This window comes from Grammomys surdaster, unplaced genomic scaffold (genome assembly GCF_004785775.1).
Source record: "Grammomys surdaster isolate TR1022 unplaced genomic scaffold, NIH_TR_1.0 65, whole genome shotgun sequence".
Taxonomy (NCBI): domain Eukaryota; kingdom Metazoa; phylum Chordata; class Mammalia; order Rodentia; family Muridae; genus Grammomys; species Grammomys surdaster.
In genome coordinates this window covers 6,316,574-6,337,222 of record NW_021604567.1, presented here as the reverse complement: position 1 = coordinate 6,337,222, position 20,649 = coordinate 6,316,574, and the positions used below count along the sequence as shown (strand labels likewise).

The 20,649-nt window shown below is 39.6% G+C and overlaps 1 pseudogene; it reads right to left on the bottom strand.

Moving 5' to 3' along the window:
• Positions 1–19,132: 19,132 nt before the first annotated feature.
• On the bottom strand, positions 19,133–19,306 carry LOC114625371 (annotated as a pseudogene).
• Between the last annotated feature and the right edge of the window lie 1,343 nt (positions 19,307–20,649).

The following is a 20,649-nucleotide window of genomic DNA, read 5'->3' as shown; positions in this document are numbered from 1 at the left end:
AATGTAATTTCTTCAATTAAATTAATTTGTCTAACTGTAAGTTATATATAAAGTCATAACTTTATGATTTATGATAATAAATTATTTCAGTTTTATTGTGACCAAAGTTAAACATACTGATGGTTACTTTACTCTGTAAGATAATCACACCCTTCAAATAAGAATTTACCTCCTATAAAACAAATTTGTGTGATTGCAGCTAATGTTTTTATTCCCCGTGGATGGAGGTCATGGTGAAATAAATTTAAAAGAGTGTTGATATTCTGACTTCTCATACATGTGTATGTAACAGGCATTGCTTTTATTTCTGGAAGAGTTCATGGTTCTTATTCTTGGAGAGTATTGTGAAATTAAATTTATGTAGATTGCAATGCAAATTTTAAGTACAATAAATGAAGCCTTCCACTTCAAGTGGTTGTTGCCTGGACAATTTGAATTTGGTAAGAAAGCTGAAAAGGGAGAGGTTTGGGTTTCTGTTCTAGGATCATGCTGACTAACATATTTTATTTTGTATCATTATTCATCTTTTATGATTTGAATGCCATTCAAAGTGGTGGGATTCTATGTCTTAAGTCTTAGATAATTATGTAAATATAAGGGAAGGCATTAAAAGTTCTCATAGCACTGGGATCAGGCACTACCTCTAAGAAGTAGATTTTTTTTTCACAAAGGTAATCCTTCCATTATTGGGTAAGTGGGACTGAACTTGTAGGAGGAAAGATGTTAGAGGGATAGAGAGCAAAGCAGAAGAAAGGGTAGAAAGGACCTCACAAAGATCTTGGTAGATATGGTAAAGTGCATGATACACTTGGAGAAAATTGTATTCATTAAATCTAAGAGTGTGTTCAATAAACTTAATTTAATCATGCATATTTTAATCTTTTTAATTAATCATTCCATTCATTTATATCTCAAATGATGTCCCATTTCCTGGTTACACCCTACACAAAACCCCCATCCAACATCCATCCTTTCCCCCCTCCCTTTTGCTTCTATAAGGGTGCTCACCAACCCACTCTCACTCTCCTGCTCAAGCATCCCTCTACTCTGAGACATCAAACCTTCACAGGACCAAGAGCCTCTCCTCCCATTGCTCTCAGGCAAGGTCACCCTCTGCTACATACGTATATGGAGTCCTGGATCCCTCCCTGTACACTCCTTGGTTGGTGGTCTAGTCTCTGGGAGCACAGGGTGGTCTGGCTATACTGTTATTCTTCTTATGGGGTTTCAATTCCCTTTCTCTCCTCTAGTCCTTCTGCCAGCTCCCCTACCAGGTTTCCTAAGCTCACTCTGATGGTTGACTCTAAGCATCCACATCTATATTGGTCAGTTGCTGTCTCGACCTCCCAAGAAATGGCCATACCTGGTTTTTGACAGCACCTGTGACCATAGCCACAAGGGTTTGGTGTCTGAAGATAGGATGGATCCCTAGGTGGGGCAGTTCAGGGATGGCCCATCCTTGAGATTCTGATTTATTTTTGTCCCTTTTCTTCCTTTGGACAGGAACATTTCTTGGTTAAAATGTTTGAGATGGATGAGTGCCCCAATCCCTTAACCAGAGGCCGTGCCTATCTACTAGAGGTGGTCTCCACAGGTTATAGCTCCCCACTCTCTGAACATTTCAACTAGAGTCATTCCCATTGGGTCCTAGTGTCTCATTTCCCTGGTGTGTGGGATCCTCCAGTGGCTATCCTCCGTTCCTCATTTCCCCCCAAACTACATATTTTTATTCAATTTTCTGACCTTTTGTACCTCTCTCCCATCTGCTTTAGTACCTGATACTCTCCCCTTATTTCTTCCCTCTCCTTTCTCCCTCCCAGTTCCCCCTCTCCCTCTACCTCCCACTATGAACTGTCCCCCATTTAAGGGGGGTGGGGGGAACTGAAGCATCCACACCCTGGTCTTCCTTCTTCCAAAGTTCCATATGGTCTGTGGGTTGAATCACGAGCATTGGGACCTTCAAATACTTGAGCACAAGGGGAAAACTTCCTGAACAAAACACCAATGGCTTATGCTTTAAGGTCAAAAATCGACAAATGGGACATCATAAAATTGAAAAGCTTCTGTGAAGCAAAGGACAGACACTATCAACAGAACAAAATGGCAACCCACAGATTGGGAAAAGATCTTTACCAACCCTACATCCAACAGAGGTCTAATATCCAAAAAATGCAAAGAACTCAAGAAGTTAAACTCAAGAGAACCAAATAACCCTATTAAAAAGTAGAGTACAGAGCTAAACAGAGAATTTTCACCAAATTTCGAATGGCTGAGAAGCACTTAAAGAAATACTCAACATCCTTAGTCATCAGGGAAATGCAAATCAAAACGACCCTGAGATTCTACCTCACACCAATCAGAATGGTTAAGATCAAAAATGCAAGTGACATCAGATGATGGCATGGATGTGGAGAAAGAAGAACAGTCCTCCAGTGTTGGTGGAATTGCAAGCTGATACAAACACTTTGGAAATCAATCTAGCAGTTCCTGAGAGAATTGGAAATAGGTCTACTCAAAGACCCAGCTATACCATTACTGAGCGTATACTCAAAAAATGTTTCAACATATAACAAGGAAACATGCTCCATTATGTTCAGAACCACTAAATTTATAATAGCCACAAGCTGTAAACAACCCAGATGTCTGAACAGAAGAATGGATACAGAAAATGTGTTCCATTTACACAATAGAGTACTATTCAGTGATTAAAAACAATGACTTACTGAAATTAACAGGCAAATGAATGGAACTAGGAAATATCACCCTGAGTGAAGTAACCCAGACACAAAAGAACATACATGATATGAACTCACTAATCATGCATATTTTAAAATGACAAAAGAGATCCCAAATGGATAGTTATCCATGAATGCTAGGAGAGATCCTTCAGTGTATAAACTGTAGAAATGTAAGAGCCTGAGACTGTGCCTATAAAACTGCAAGATGATGAACTCTGCTGCTCCAGCCAAGATATTTCAGGTGAATTATGTCAGGAAAACTCAGTAATGCACAAGGTGTGGTGGGTTTTATCCCAGCAATCAAAACATTGAGACAGATGTAAGCAGACCGATGTGAGTTCAAGGCCAGCCTGGTCTACAGAATAGGTTCTAACTCAGCAAGTCCAACAAAGTGAGACTAAGTCTCAAAAAAAAATAAAATAAAATAAAATAGTAAGCTATAGTAGAAACCCAAACATCATCTTTTACTTTGCTAACACATCGTAATGAAGCATAAGCAGTTTATTCCTAGAAAGTTAAAATATTAATGATTTATATGAAAAACAATTTCAGACATTAGTGTTCTATTTATAGCTATACTTGATCTAGAAGAAACCAAACACTTCATGATGTCTGATTCACTATTTAAAGGACTTAAGAACCAATGCGACTTGCTCTTCTCTCGTATTATAAACTTAATCTAGAGTATGCAAGAATATTTCTATACAGGGATTTTTATATTGATTGTATCGTTTCTTATTTTTAAAGATATGGTAGTCCCAGGAATGGCATCATCAAAATATCTCAATGGAGAAAAGCACAAGATGCAAATAAAGACCATACATAAATATTAACATTAGAGAATGAATTAGTTACATTGAAAACAAGCAAATAGGATAACAGTTACAATATAGTAATAAGATGAGATACATAGACAAGAGAAATCACATTTTTAAGTGAATTTTGACTTATCCTGAGCACAAGCTTCATTTCCCTATTTTTTTCTTCTCTTGAAATAGTCACATTTGTTTTTTAAGGCATGCAAAAGTTTATTACAATGATCTATCATTTTCATTTTATAGAATATATATTTCAATCAGTGAAAGTGTATTATATAAAACATTCAATAAAATTCTTAAGTATAGTGTCTAAGTCTGTGGAGGATATAAATTATTACTTATGTGACCTAATTATCCCTGTGTCTAAAGTGTTTCAAATACCAAGCCAGTAAAGGTCATATATGTATGCCTTATAACCTTATAATTTTGAATTGAACTAGTAAGAACAATAAAAAAAATTACAAGATACTACTTATGATTCTTCACAATATTAATTAAATTATTTTGTTCACACTGGAATACTTTTCTCACGTTACATTATGAGATTAGAAGTCACGATTCAACTCTTTTATTAAACGCCTTTTCCAATGACAGGAAGTTGAAGTTGTTTACTTTTCAGCATCAATTAGTTATCACCAGATGGATGGCCTCACCCACATTTCACTCTGATACTATCTACAATGTAGAGATCAGAATATTTCATGATTCTTATCAGATCGGATATATAGTTCTAGACACCCAATATCTAACTTGAGTTTAATAATTCCCTAGACTGGAAGATCACAGGAATTTTTTTGATTACTGTTCTATTATACTATAAATAAAGAATTTAACTCATAGGCTAAATTGCAGGCCTGTGTATTACAATGATTCACAAAGCATCATAAATGATCCTTGGACTTTGGCTATCATCCTCATAGTGCCTTCCTGTAGTTACCATCAAAGAAAATTGAAGTACTTCATCATTTAGGGAATTTTAGGTAGGATTTCTATATTGGGCATTACACGTAATATCGATTTCTAGAATCCTCTCCTTATTTTTGAAGGTCACTGGTAAGAGGTAGACACAAAATTCCAACCATATAACTGACCAAATTTCTGTTGACCAGCCTACTCCTATAAAATCCCAAGCCACAGTCATTCAGAAACCCATGTGTTTATATAAATAAATCTTAACTCTTTTCCTAGTTCTTTATTTTTGTTAAGGAATTCACTGGCAGCTGATGACTTTAAAATATAGTGTTTGTCCCAAAGTCCATGAAATTTCTCTTTGTTTGAAAGTTATTTTTCAGATTAATTTTTAACTTTTGAGGTTATACTTATAATATTTCTCCCTTCCTTTTCATTTCTCTGTGAGGCAGTGGGCTATGAGAAAAAGCCAGAAAGCTTGGTAGAAAGCTCTGAGCCCTGGAAACCTTGATCTAAAGTAGGCCAGTAGGACGGGAGGCTGCTTCAAACTTTCCTAAAGCCATCTGGCTCTCTTAGCTTCCGCTCCCCACAGCCTCTCCCATGGAGAGGTCCATGGCCTTTGATCACGTAGAAATAGCACCTTCATGCAAATAAGGCATTCTCAAGCTCTCAAACCAAACCAATATGGGTTACCTGCTCTCCCCCCAGAAACTGTATATATTACCCAAACCTCAAAAGTAAAGGAAATGTGATGTGAATGTGAGATCTTTCCCGCTGTTGGAGACTTTTATCGTGGTTCCTCCCAGTCGCCCGGCTAGCTAGCACATTTCAAAGAGCTGTTACACTTTTCCCTCTCTGCCACCATCAAGGCACTCTCAGGCTGCACGTGGGGGAGAAAGCAAAAAGAGCTGTTTATAACACTCGCCCGCCTTTGGAGGCTGGAGCAGAAGTGGACCTTCCAGTCTGCTACCAGCCCAGCTGTCTGAGGCTGCTATAACTGCGGTACGAGAAGCCCTGCCCTGTGCCCCAGCTCACAGCCGCGACCCCACCTCCGCCTGCACGCCCTGCATGAGCTTTGACCCACATCCTTGGCTCACCAGCGGTCTACGTTGCTGAGTCCTGCCTGGAAGTGCCGCCCACGCCCCCATGCCACCCCCCCCCCCAGGCCCCCACACGAGCCCTGCTCAACATCTGGCACCGAACGTGGGGCTTGGAACACCCACGCAACTACAAGAACCGAACCACCCAACCTGCGAGGCGTTACCAGAGCAGCTGCAGGCCTCTCTGCACCAAAACTGCCAGCTGCGCTTGGGTGCCTGACTCTGTTCTGCTCTACCTCCCTGATCGTAAGCTAGAATAATGCCAGAATGTAAGCCCCCAAGCTTGGAAACGAATAATCTATCACTTCCTCCTATATTTTTGGTCAGAGCCATCGTGTGGATTTAAATAAGCCAAAGGAACAACAGATGCCTCCTGGCTAGGGCTACTCCCTGGTGTTGGCTGAAGGTTCCTCCGACGTCTGTTTAAAATCCTGACAGCCTGAAACGGGTGTTGGCGAAGACCTTCTATCTAGAATCTCTTTAAAGCAAAAAAGAAATCTGGTAACACAGTGACCAGTTAAAAGTCATTAGGACGGTCGCCAAGATATCTCAAAATCTGTGGGCAGGCTTAATGTTTTGGGCTTCTGGGAATGCCCCGAGGCCATCAAGTCAAAGGAACATTCCCATTGGACAAAGCGCTTCTCCTCTTTTCTATCATGGGCAATTCAACATCACATAAAAAACCACCCCAGGTCGGACAAATATGCGTCCTACTAGCATCCCAAGAGGTAAAAATAACTAAAAAACAAGCCTCTCTGTTTTGAGAAAAAGTCCTTCAGATAGCCCCATGCATGGCTGAGGACAATATGTACAGCACAGATTCATGGAGCAGAGTAGCTTCCCTTATCAAAAACAGAAACACCCAAGAAGGAAAAAGGCTTCCTCATGTTTTTTTCTGCCAATCTTAGCTGTGATTCGGCAATGTATAGGGCCCTCTAAAATAAGACAGACTGAGAACAATACAGCTTTTGACACTCCTGAGTCAAAAGAGACCAAAGATCAGGGTCCCCCAAATCACCCTAATTCAGACCTCACAGCCCTTACCCAATTAATAAAAGAGATAAAATCCATCTATCCACCCCTTCCCCCTTATGCCTTAGAGGAAATGCCAAACAGATCGTCCGCCCCTCCTACTCCCCCCTCCCCCATCCAAAGGCAAGGCTCTATTAAAATACCAAAGGAGCTCTCGCCTGCCTCCCCCCCTTACTTCCCAACTAAAGAGAGATAAATCCCCTCTCCCTTCTCCAAGCCACAAGAGTGAGAGACCTTCAGAACCTGCAGATAAAACCCTGCCAAATTCCATAGTCCCTTATACTCCATCATCTATCACTCAACAGCTTTACAATTTCAGAGACTCTCATACAGAAACTAACCCTGCCTCCCATGCTACTCAAGAGTCTGATACAGAATCCATAACTCAAACTACTCAAGCATTCCCAGTTAATATCAAACCTACCCAGGCTAAACCACTTAACTGGTACCCACTCCAAGCGTCAGACCTAAAAGGACTTAGACAAGCCATGAAAAAAGATGACATTTATGCACCCTGGACAAAATCTCCCCTGCAGAGCCATATTGCCAACTTAAATACCCCCGAAGATTGGAGAGATATTTGCTATTCCACTCTTCCTGGCCCAATGTTCCTAGAATGAGAAGCCTATTTTCATGATGAATGTCTTCAACAAGCCAGACAAAACCAGGAGAGGGATTATGACATCCCATGGCATTTTAAAGAGCTCTTTGACCGGGAAGATTTCTCTATTGGAACACAACAGACAACTCAGCCAGAGGGGTACTATGAGCAGGTATGCCTCTGTGCCATTCAGGCCTGGAACAGGCTAACTCCAACCTCAGGGTTGCAAGACCCCACCTACTCTCTGTTCTCCCTCCATCAGAAGCCTGGAGAATCCCTATCCGATTTTATTCTCAAAACTAAAACGAGCTTAGAAAGAAAAATCTCCAACCCCACAGCTATGGACCTTCTCCTTAAAAACATTGTTTGAGAAGGCATAACTTACGAGTCTAGGCTAGCTTGTCAGGGTCTCCAGGAAGAACATCCTGACAGGTGGATTGTGGCGGCTCAAGAAATAGGAACCTCGACACACCAGGTTGCATCCACAGCTCAGGCATTTATAGCAGCAGTAAAGACAGAAGGAATCTGCTTCAAACGTGGAGAGGCAAGACATTGGAGGGACAAATGCCCACTAAACTCCCCTCCTATAACAGACTCCAATCCCCCTAAGGCCATCTGTCCCAGATGTAGAAAAGGTTTCCACTGGAGGAATGATGAGGATGACAAGCCACTAGAGCCTTTAAACTTCAAATGGTGCAACCCTCAGCCCCGACAGTAAGAGGGACAACTACTCCTATAGAAGTCTTATGGGTGTCCAGCATCTCAGAAGGCTCCCACCCAAAGTTAACCATTAAAATAAATAATAAGCCATTCAAGTGTCTTATTGATACTGGGGCAGATCAGACAATCTTAAGGCAGCAAGAAGTCCCAAAAGACTGGCAATTGATCCCTGGGCCCCAGCTCCTAGGCATAGGGGGTATCACTAAACAGACCTATAAGTAGGAAGACCCAGATGGGGTTACAGGCCTCATATGCCCCCTGGTGGCTCAAGTGAACACCAGTCTCTTGGGGAGAGATATCTTACATGCCCTAGATGTGGTTCTTACCACCCAACCAGAAAGAGATCACATTAAGATAGAAGATATTACTTATGAAAAAAATAGTACCCAAGGGGACCCAAATAATCCCCCTTCAAATCACCCCTAATTCTAGAGGCCACTGTCGGATTTGATACTCCCTGACTTGATTGGCTCTCTGACAAAGCCATCTGGGTCCCACAGTGGCCTCTATCAAGGGAGAAACTTAGAGCCCTCAAAGAACTTGTAGAGGAGCAGCTGTCTCTACAACACCTCCGCCCCTCCCGCAGTCCATTGAACACCCCTGTGTGTTTGCTATAAAAAAATGCTCAGGGGATGGACACTATTACAAGATTTGAGGGCAATTAATAAAACAATGTGAATCTGGGGCTCCCTGCAAAGGGGGCTACACCACATCTCAGCCATCCCTGCCAATGTTCCCCTATTAGCAATAGACATAAAAGACTGTTTCTTTTCCATCACTTTCCACCCCCGGGACTGTGAACGCTTTGCATTTTCAGTGCCCCCCATTAATAATTCTGGCCCACCCTCACGAAATGAATGGCCTGTTCTTCCCCAGGGAATGGCTAACAGTCCTACGATTTGCCAAGAGGCTGTAGCCACTGCATTAAAACCCTATTTTAAAAAAAGGACTCAATGTCTATCATTACATGGATGACATTCTTTTATGGGGACGAGTTTACCTCCCCCTCTCAACTTAAAGACCAGCTAATACCTTCCTTATCTGCCCTGGGATTCAAAATAGCCCCTCACAAAATCCAACTTATTCTTCCCATTGCATTTTTAGGGACAGAAATCTCCCTTATTTCAATATGCCCCCTCAAACCCACCCTTTCCTTCCCTCAAAAATTAACTCTTGCCTCCCTCCAGAGCTTTTTGGACAACCTTAACTGGCTTTGACCCTGGCTCCACCTCCCCACAAGCACCCTTCAATCCCTCTTTAACCTCCTGAAAGGAGATACAAGTCCCTCCTCCCCAAGGATACTGTCCCCAGAAGCCATCCAAGCCCTAAAATCTGTCAATTCAGCCCTAAAAGATATGGCTCTTGCTAGATATGACCCAAGAATACCTGTACATCTCCTTATCTTTAGCTCCTCCCCCACACTTGTGGGAGCCCTTTACCAGCCACAGGGGGTGGTGGAATGGCTCCATACCCCGAAGGGTGGTGCACCCAGAGTTTTAAATGAAGTGGATGCACTTGCCAATATGATTAAAAATGGCAGAGATAGAGCCTTACAGACCCTCGGAAAAGAACCTGAATTTCTTGTCACCCCCTTCTCCCTCTCTGATGTTCAGTGGCTAATTAAAAATCATTCCCACTTCGCTATCAGCTTAATAGGGTTCCTAGGACAAATTGGCAATCATTATCCTGATGAAAAATGGACCTCTACCCTCCTTTGTTATGGTGGCTACCCCCCAAACTATTCTCCAGAAAGCCCATAGCAGGAACCCCCTCAATATTTACTGATGGGGGAAAGAGGGGAGCTGTAGCAGTAATATACTACTTCCCTGAAGATGAGCCCCCTATCCTTCGATTCAAAGAGCTCCCACACCACTCCCAATATAAAGAACTATATGCCATTTACCTAGCACTAAAAGAAATAAAAGGCCCCCTTAACCTATTTTCAGACAGTGTATATGCTGTCAATTTGCTTCCCTGGTTGTCAAGATCATTTGTCAAACTAGATGACAACCCACTCTCCCCTCTACTCATACAAGTTTCTGCCCTCCTACAGGAGAGAGCCTCCCTCATCTATATCCAGCACATCTGATCTTACAGTCCCCTGCCAGGTCCTATATCTGAGAGAAATGCACTTGCTGACCAAACTACCTCCACAGGGACATTCATAGCCTCCACTGAGCAGGCAGACCAATTTCATTCATGCACACATACAAATCTAAAGGGGCTTCATGCTTGCTTCCCCCACATCCCCCTTGCTCAGCTCCAAAGAATAATAAAAACATGTGCCTTGTGTGCTTCCCTTATTACCACCCCAGCTTTACAAACCATGGGCACTAATCCCTGAGGCTTCAAATCTAATGCCTTATGGCAATTTGATGTTACCCATGTTGCCCAATTCGGTAGACAACAATATGTTTTTGTCACCATAGATACTTACTCAAATTTTATATGGGCTACAGCCCAGACGGGTGAAAACTCAAGAAGGTTAATTTACCATATGCTCTCTACCTTTGCCATCATGTGCATTTCTCAACAGATAAAGACCGACAATGGCCCTGCCTTCATTAGTGCTCAGTTTAAAACCTTCTGGGCACGCTGGGAAATTGCCCATCACACAGGAATCCCCCACAACCCTCAGGGCCAAGGAATAAGAGAAAGAACACACCAGACCCTGAAGGCCCAACTCCTGAGACAACAAACCACCACTTATCCCCCTAATGTACAATTAATGATGGCCCTGGCTACCCTAAACATATTTAACATCTACAAAACCTCCAGATACCCTCCTATTTCCCACCATTGGCACACACCAAAACTAGCTCCCCCTATCCTAGTACGATGGTGAGATCCTTTGGATGGAATTTGGAAGGGACCAGACCCCCTCCTTATAACTGGGAGGGGTTTTGCTAGTGTCTTTCCACAGGATCAACCCAAGCCTAACTGGGTCCCTGCCAGAAATGTCCGACACCACCCCACCAGCCAAGAAGATGGCCTGCGTCTCACTGACAGACCAAAAACCAAGGAAGAGGAGGAGAAGGCAGAGGAGACACCATACCCAGAGGAGCAACAGGATCTCCTGGAAGGACATTCATGACCTAATGACAGCTGCCCAGGCCATGTGCCCTCCACAAGCCCCCCTCTCCCCCATTCTTTTGCCAGTTTTCGTCATCCTTCACGCGAACTCTGCTACCACCCAGACTCTCCCTAGCCTTCCCAATACCTACCATTGGAGATTCTATGCTAGGGAAACCTACAACGGACACAACAAGGTTATAGGAACCCAGAACTGCGCACTTGAAGGATGTTGAACCAGAATTGAGATCCCCCTACACCCTGAATCCATCTCCACTACCCCCAGCCCTTTTCTCCGCTTCCCTTACTGAAACACAGGTGAATGTCTCCAGGAGGTGTCCACATATGGAGGTTGCAGATATTGGAGCTACAGGGTGGAGTCCACCAGCCATTGTGGCACCATGCTCACCAATTTTAAAACTCACTTTCAGCTTTCCATCAGTGATCCCGGGAGCGAACGTTGGCGAACCGGAGTCATCGGTAAACTTTACCCCAATGGCTATGACAGATAACCAGTGGCTGACCTACATGTCTCCTGTGAACTTGTTCCTGCCCCCAAATCTGCCTTTACCCATGCTAATATTATCCAACAGGAAAACCCATCTCAGGAGGAACTACAAGCTACCCTCTCCTGGCTACAATACATTCAACATACAGCAGACTTCCTTCCCTTAACAACTCACCACAATTCTTCCCAGTGCTTTCTCTGTGCCTCTCTCTCCTAGCCATTATTAACAGCTGTTCCCATTAACTATTCCCTTTACAACCTCCATAGACTCCTGCCTGAGAGGAAAGCACAGGATACTCCTCTCTTTGACCTACCCCCACCTCTTTGCCTTGTAGGACCCTCCTCAAAACCCCATCTCACATGTGCCCGTGACATTGCCATCACCAAATCAATATGTGTTAGCCCTCCTGCCCTCCTCTGGTGCAAATAATAAATATAAACATTCAATGCTGGCCAGACTAATTCCTCTACATTCACATTTAAATTTCTGAGAAAGACTTCCCTTATAAGACACCATTTTTACTGCATTTATATATATTCCTGGACTTAGTAAAAAATATCAAAAATATTAATATCTAAATGTTTAATTTAAATGCTGAACATTTAAACAATGGTAGTTTGATAATGTTCTATATTATTACTATGACTAAAATATTATAAATGAAACATTATCAGATTAATTATGTTTTCCTCTGGAAATACTATTAAAAAGTTTACATCTTCCAATTTCAAATTATATGGCAATTACTTATTTTGGAATTATGTATTTCTAACATATTCAGATGATCAATACATAAACATGAGTTTTAGGTTTGTTTTTTTTTTAATTTCAAAGAATCCTGTTAATACACTGTCACTCAGGTGGGAGCTAGGCACAGAAGCATTTATTTGTGATAGCCAATAATATTGTGGATAAATTAATTTCATAATTGTTTAGTTTGAAAAATGTTTTGTTATACTGTGCAATAATATGATTTTAACTATATTTTAGGATTTTTGCTTTTTCATCTTTAAATAACAGTTTTTGAGAAATGTAGGCACTCTATGCCTTATCACTTTCCTTGTTAGCAAAAAGGTATTCAGTAATTTGACCTGAATTTTGTCATTATTATTCACAGATGCCAAGTTAAACAGGAAGATTTCTCAGTCTTCTCTGGCCAAATTCTGACACTAGTGACTATCATTCAGAGTCGAAAAGTCAGTTGTCATTGCTGATCACTAACTTTGAAGGGACTAATATGATTCACAAGTCAAGAGATAAATGTCCTTGCTACCAACAGAGTTTTCTGATGCAGTTATTCACTCCAATGTGACAGAAGAGAGAAATGTTTGCTATCAGAAGAAAATAGAGTTGTAGGATTATCCCCTTTGTAAGGACCACAAGTAGCTTGTGGAGTTCTGACATTTATGAGAAATAAAACCAGGAACTTCTGACGGTTTTTAAATCACTCTTTACAAGCTTTCTTGCTGTTCGCAAAACCTTCAGAATTTGAAATGATCAGATCATGCAGGGAATTGATGCTGTAAATCAATGAAAGACAATAGAACTAGAAAACCCAGAAGACAAGAAATTCTTCTGCCTAATGTCACCCACACATTCCTGCATTTCCAAAGCAGTTCTTCATAGCATATCTCACCATTAAGAATACTGTGATCTGACATAATAAAAGGAAGGTATTTACTCCTAGGCACCTCATTTGGGGAAAAGAAAGAAAATATTACAAGACATTGTACCACATATATCTATGTCCTTAGTATTCATTGCCTTCCCGAATTGATATTCTTCACAGTCTGTTGCTACCTTTTATTTTCTATAGTCTTGTATTCCAAATGCAGCTGAGGAGGAACAAGTACAAGTGCTCTTTCTCACTGAGAGGTCAATACAAAATGCAAAGGAACTAAGCTAAATATTCCTGCAGTGTAACTGCTAATGTGTGTGTGTGTGTGTGTGTGTGTGTGTGTGTGTGTGTGTGTGTTTGCATGTACCCACGAACACATGTGTAAATAAAGTTCAAACTGATTCAAATAACTCTATTTAAAAAATAGATAGAAACCAAGTTACTAATATATTAAAGTGAACTTTAATGAGCATTGGACGATTATGTTTTGCCTAAAACAAAATTGTGTCTTCCCTAAAATAGCACCAGAGCCAGAAAACATTTGCTAAAATGATATTTTTTATCAGTAAGCCAGTATTAAGGATTATTTCTTTTGAGTTCAAATATGAAATCATAATAATGCTTGTGCATGTAGTTTTTTCCTGTTGTGAAGTTTTTTTTTTTTTCACATAATCTATCATTATGGGGACTACTAATTCCCCTTCCTCTACTCTTACCAATTCCTCTCGCCTCCCCCCGCCCATCAGGATCTATTCTCTTTCTTTCATTAGAAAATCAACAGACTTCTAATAGAGAACATTAAGAAATCAAATAAAATATATTAAGATAAAACAAAGACTAAAACATCTGAGTTGTACAAAGCAAACAGAATGGAAAGAGTCCAGTAAAAAACACATAAAAAAGTGACCTACTCAGGACTACACTCAGGAATCCCATAAAACCACTAAGGTAGAACCCATAATATATGCACAGAGGACTTGGAAATGCAGACCCCTTGCATACCACCCCAGCCTCTATGAGTTCCTGTGAGTATTCAATGCTGTTGATGAGGGGGCTTAGTTTTCTTGGTATACTTCATCCTATATGACTCTTACCCCTTTTCTGCCTCCTCCTCCACAGAGTTTCCTTAGCCTTTGGAGAATGATTAGATGGAGACATGTCATTTAGGACTGAGGACTCCTGTGTGAGTCATTGTATGTTTTCCTGTCTTCTGCAGGAGGAACATTTTTCATGATGACAGAGCAAGGCCTAGGAGTTTAGCACAATGCCATTAGAAGTCACTTATTGCTAGACATTTTTTTTTAAAGAACAGTAGTCTTTGCTTATACCTTGTATTCCCTGACAAGTGCTTCTCAGCCTTTCTCACACTGTAACATTTTAGTACAGTTCCTTACGTTGTAGTGACCCCAACCACAAAATTATTCAGCTTGGTACTTCATAACTATTATTTGCTGCTGTTATGAATCATAATGTAAATATTTTTGGAGATGGAGGTTTGCCAAAAGTTCATGATCTACAAGTTTAGAGCCATTTCCCTGGGCTCTATAGTCCTTTATTGCTTGGCCACCTCCTCAATGATTTTTCTGGGTTCTATCCTGTTAAGCGGGCCTTAGGTCAAAGCAGATATTGGCTGCTTACTTCTGTAAGCTCTAAGTCATTATTCTATTATGATTTTTCATTATTTATTTATTTTAAGATTTTTTTTTAAATTTTTTCCCAATCTGCTTTTATACCATTTTAATTACATACAAGTATTAAGGTCAGTTCTAGGCTGCAGAACTAGCAATGCAATAGATGCAATAGTCAAGGAACAAGCAAGACAATAAACACAAATAGTCAAAGAACGAGCATGATAAGCCCTTAGAAAAGTGATCGCTCCTGTGATCACTGTTTATTGCATTAATGTATTTTTGAGGCAGGACATCATAGTAGATCAAAGAGGCTGTGGCTGTGTTGATGTTTATACTTCTTTGTAAAAGTACTAATTGTATTTTAAATAAGAATGTCCTCTATAGCCTCAAATGTCAAAACAAATATATTGTAAAATTTGTATTCCCTATTAACTTAATTTAGACAAATTTAAAATCAGAATATTTTTAAGAGATAAAGGAATGGACAAAACCTAGAAAGATAATTTTTTTCTCAATTTTCGGCATTATACAGTACATTTCCTTTTAATTTAGTGAAGCAGCCAAGGGACACAAGCATAGATTACTATATTGAATAGGAAATTAACAAAGTACATTAAATGACTTGTCTCACGATTCATCAAGATAGGAACATGAGTTTCTTAAAAGGTCATTATTATAGTTATGTCGATTTTCATTTATTTTTCTAGTCATGAAATATACATTTTCAGCCATATAGAGTGATTCTGGGAAACTTTCATTCTACTATCAGAATGAAATGTTAAACATTATAGTCCGGATATCCACAGAATTTTACTTTAATTACTGATAATTTGACTTTTGATTATTGATAGAATGGTGAATAGATAGTCTCAACTTCCTAGCTTGAGAGTATATAAAACCAGGGAAGTGTAGGAAGATTTATTTTCATTCCACATCCTCTCTTAAGAGGCTAATACCTATGTTAGTCACAGTCACCCAATATAAAGTCCAGAGAGATGCTATGGAAAGAAAATCAAAACAACTCATCAAATTCTACTATGTTTCAGAAAATAAAGTCTAAAAATTTCAAAGTAGTTTGGGAGTTTATTCCAAGAAGAAATAAACCACCCTTGTGGATTTGCAGACCACTGCATTACTATTAGGGATTCCTAAAACGACTCGGGTAGTCCATGACCTTAGAGAAGAACCGGAAAAGCCACAGTTAAGGAATGTCTCCATATTTCTCTTTTCAGTAATTCCTGTCAATTTCTTATCCAACATATTTATTCAACTTCGTTTATTCTAGACTAGTCTTTCTTGTGTTTTACTCTGTACAATAGCAGAATCTGAAGAGATAGCAGGATTGGAATCATGTCATGCAAGCACAAAGCCCTAAGTTCAGATTTATAACACTCTTTTGAAAAGCCAGACTTAGTGCACATTCCTCTAACCCTAGCCTTTTGGGGTTGGATGGAGACAGGTGGATCCATGTATTTCATGAACACCTAGTTGAGCTGTACAGATGTGCTTCTAGTTCAGTGAAAGATCCTGATTCAAAAAAAAAATAATAAAGTAGAGAGTGAAGAAAATGCCATATGTTGACTACAGGCTTTCATACACACATGTACAGAAATTCCTGAAAAGAAAAATGCGGGACCAGATGTCCAACATGTCTACATACAGATCAGCAGAAAGACACAATATAAATGTCAGACCCTAAATAAGGTAACATTGCTTAACATGTATCATCTCCATTTCTCCAAACTTTATCACATAAAGAGTAGAACAATAAAACGAAAGATGTAATTCTATGCAGCATTTTGTTAAACCGAATAATATTATATTACACCTAAAAACTGATCTTCTTTACTAAGAGAGACTTCTAATGTACTTATGTTTCCTTAGGGTAAACATCAGTAGGCTTTGTAACTGCTAAATTTCAGCACAAATTTCCAACATACATGTTTCACAGAGAGTTCATATGTAATTTTTACTAATTCTGTAAAACCAGTTTTCTACTTGGAGAGAATAATAATAAAAAGCAATTAACAAATAATGTTGCTTATTGTGAATGATACCTTTAAATTATGCTGTCTTGAAAAAATTGGATTGAAAATATTAGGAGACATTGATGACACAATCCTGAAAGAGATTTTTTTTTTTTGAACACTGGCTTGTGTTTCCCATGGCTTATGCCATAGTAACAACTGACAGTGCCTCTTTCCCTTTAAGGATACCGGCTCTTTCATAAAATATTCAACAAATTCATTCTGGAATCAGTAGACAAGAGATATTTTGACTTTCTAAAAGTGCTGAAAGGAAGAGTAATTTGGGAAAACAGTATGAAAATATAAAAGAAATCCGTGAGCATTTGAGCTAAATCCAGAGATGGCAAACATGGTTTGTAGCTCTCATTTTATGACTGTTCACATGCTGTGTTGAAAATGAAGATGCGTATTGATCAAACTACTGAATAGAGGAGGATGCTCCAAACTCCTTTAGGCTGATGCTATGGGATAATGAGTGCTCATGCCTGAAAACACATTATAATGTTTCTGTAAAACTCTTCCTGTCACAGGATGTATTTTGGAATGCTTGTGTCGTAGGCTGTTTAGATTTTTCTAACAGCCTAAGCTAAAGGGCTTATAAACAACACAAGTCCAAAATAAAGCTATCATCGGCTTGGAATTAAAAAGGCCTTTTCCTCAGAAATGATGACCTATCAGGCCCTCAACTTGGGCGTTATTCTCGTTGTAGAAGAATATAACAATGGAAAGTATGTATATTTAAAGACAGGATTTATTAGGATAGATACATGATAAGGTCTCCATAGCTGTATCATGGCTTCTTCCACAGGAAAGGCTGAGAGAACGCTAATATCTGATTCTATGAGCATAGGTAGTTCAGAGTTTCCAAACTCATGAAGAGCCTTGGAAGACTTCTCAAGAGTCACTGTTCTTCAGTTCACATTAGAAGTTCAAATTACCAGGGTTCTGATACCAGCAAAAAATCTCAATGAAAGTAGCAGCAGCAGCTTGAGCAATAAGGTAACATAAAATAAAATGAAATAAACCACAAAAAGTGATCCACACCGTGGTAAATTCCAAAGGAAGATGCGTAACATAAAGCTTTTAAAGTTTTCCCCCTCAGCCCTCATGTTATCAAGCCGTCACCATATGAACTGCCCACATTTAGAAGAGTTCTTCCCACTTGCAAAAACAAATCTCAGCATGGATATCATCAAGATGGGAATTGGGAGTGGATTTCAACCTCTACAAAGAAGCTTGGATTCTGAGAGGCACAGAGTCATTTTTCTCTAAGAATGTACTCTTGGAAATTCAGCCACACTTCAATAGAAGGCGTCTCTCCTAGGGGTAGTTGGAGTGCCACCTGCAAGCCACTGGGAGAAGGCAGGGCAAAGTACAAAGTTGATGGAATCCACAGTGGTTCCCAGTCTCTTATGTACTCAGGAATGCAGGTCCTGGTCTATCTTTCGCCTCAGAGCATCTATGCACCAGGACGAGCAAATCCCTGTCTAAATCTTGAGTGTATGCAGAGAGGGAGAAGGCTGAAATAGAAAAGGCCTTCCCTGGGAGTTTAGATTTGGCTTTTAAGAATGCCTCCTCCACCATTGTGATCTTTAATGAAAAAATTAACTTTGCTTCTCCATTCTGGTTTATTTGATGGTGGATGTGAATATATATCCTTTATTCAAGATGAATCAGAGACACCTTTTGCAGGAAAAAAATCCCCAGGAAGGCAATTGGCTGAAGGTTGTTGGGTTGTTACAATACCTCATTATCATGGAGAACTCCAAGTGTTTATTCTATGTGACTCAGTGTCCATGGTCCTCTGTGGACTGTAATGGTGTTTACCTGTCCCAGAGCAGGTAGAGTCAGATAGGGAATGCCTCCACTACTGCGGTTCTCAGTTCTGAGATTCCCAGGATTTGAACTCATTCAACCTTACTTATCATTCTTATTCCTTTCCAGTAACAATGTCTACATGCCCAACAGTTATTTGATTCAACATTCAGTCAAGTTGAGAACCAACGTTTACTGTCACGCTCAATGAATGAAGCAAGTTCCTGCAATTCTCTTTTACACAGTACTGGGTGATGTTCATGTTAGCCTCATTCATTAGAGATCCTACTTAGGAATTATTGCTCTATGTGCAAATGCAATCATATTTCAGATTATGTTTCCATATACGGATTTGGGTGAAAAAATATCAAAAATATTATTTTCTAATTTTTTAAAATTGTTAGGCTATTTTTTTAAGTAAATTTTAAGGATCCAATTAAATGTACTCCTTATGAATGGAATAGATTTAAGCAAGATGTGAATAGGCTTACCAGCAGCATAATAAGCATTTTAGTCATTGAATTATCTACATATTGTAATTTCAAGGTAGATGGTGAATGTAGTCCTTTCTACCTCGAATTATGGAGTTGAGTCTTCTACATTTGGGGAAACTGCAGGGGTCAGCATACCATGAGTGCAGCTGATAAGCCTAGTCCTGGGGAAAATAGCTTTGCGATTCTATGATCATCAATATACTTAGCCTGCCAGGTAAGTATGTAGAATTCTCAATAAATTAAATTTTATGTTTGGCTTGACTACAATATTAGTTCTTTAATGTAACAAAATATATCTACTTTTATAATTGTGTAGAATTACATGATATTGTTTAACTTATAATTAGGATTGCAAGTTTAAGAATAAAATTTTAGCTTATCTGCTTTTATTATCTATTTCATGTTTTATGATACATACACTAACATTTATCAAATCAGGGAACATACGAAGGTCATTCTAAAGCTGCATTTATAAATAAACTTTAAGAAAGTTAATTTTAGAGATACATATATTTCCCATTCTCCTAAGGCAAATATTAATTGACTCTATAAACTTCTGATGTTAGAAACATATTTAAAAGAAAAATAAAAGTTCACCTTTTGTTATCACAAACTAAGTCTAAAAATTTGTCTGTTGAGATAAATAATTTTTCTTGGTGCTAAGTACATTTTTTTCTTTTCTACCTATGTTATAATAAAATATTACTTTACTAGGAAATAATTAAAATATCCAAGAAACTCCTTAGCATATGGTCATGCTAAGGTCTTATGCTATATGCTGAAAGCTCATGGACGTGGAGTAAGAGTAAAATAAAATCTCAGGAGGCTTTGACAATGTCATTGACTTTGGTCCCCTTTAAAAATTCAGATTCATTAAAATTGAATCTGATATGCGGAAGAGAAGGTCTTTTCCTTTTTTTATTGGATGTTTTATTTACATTTTATATTTATTTTGTTTACATTTCATATGTTATCCCCTTACCCCATCCCCCACCCACCCAGGAACCCCCTATCCCCTCACCCCTCCTCCTGCTTCTCTGTGGATATACCCCTACCTACCCACCCACTCCCACCTCCCCACCCTCAAATTCCCATCCTCTGGGGTGTCCAGCCTTCATGAGACCAAGGATCTCTTCTTCCACCTATGCCCAGCAGGGCCCTCCACAATTACATATACAGCTGAAGCCATGGATCCCTCCCTAAGTGCTCCCAGGCTGGTTCTGGCGGCTCCTCAGAAAATTGGACATAGCATTACCTGAGGATCCAGCTATACCACTCCTAGGCATATACCCAGAAGATGTTCTAACATATAACAAGGACATATGCTCAACTATGTTCATAGTAGCCTTATTTATAATAGCCAGAAGCTGGAAAGAACCCAGATGTACTTCAACTGAGGAATGGATTAAAAAAAATGTGGTACATTTACACAATGGAGTGTTAATCAGCTATTAAAAACAATGAATTTGAGAAATTCCTAGGTAAATGGATGGAAATAGAAAATATCATCCTGAGTGAGGTAAGCCAATCACAAAAGAACACACATGATATTCACTCACTGATCA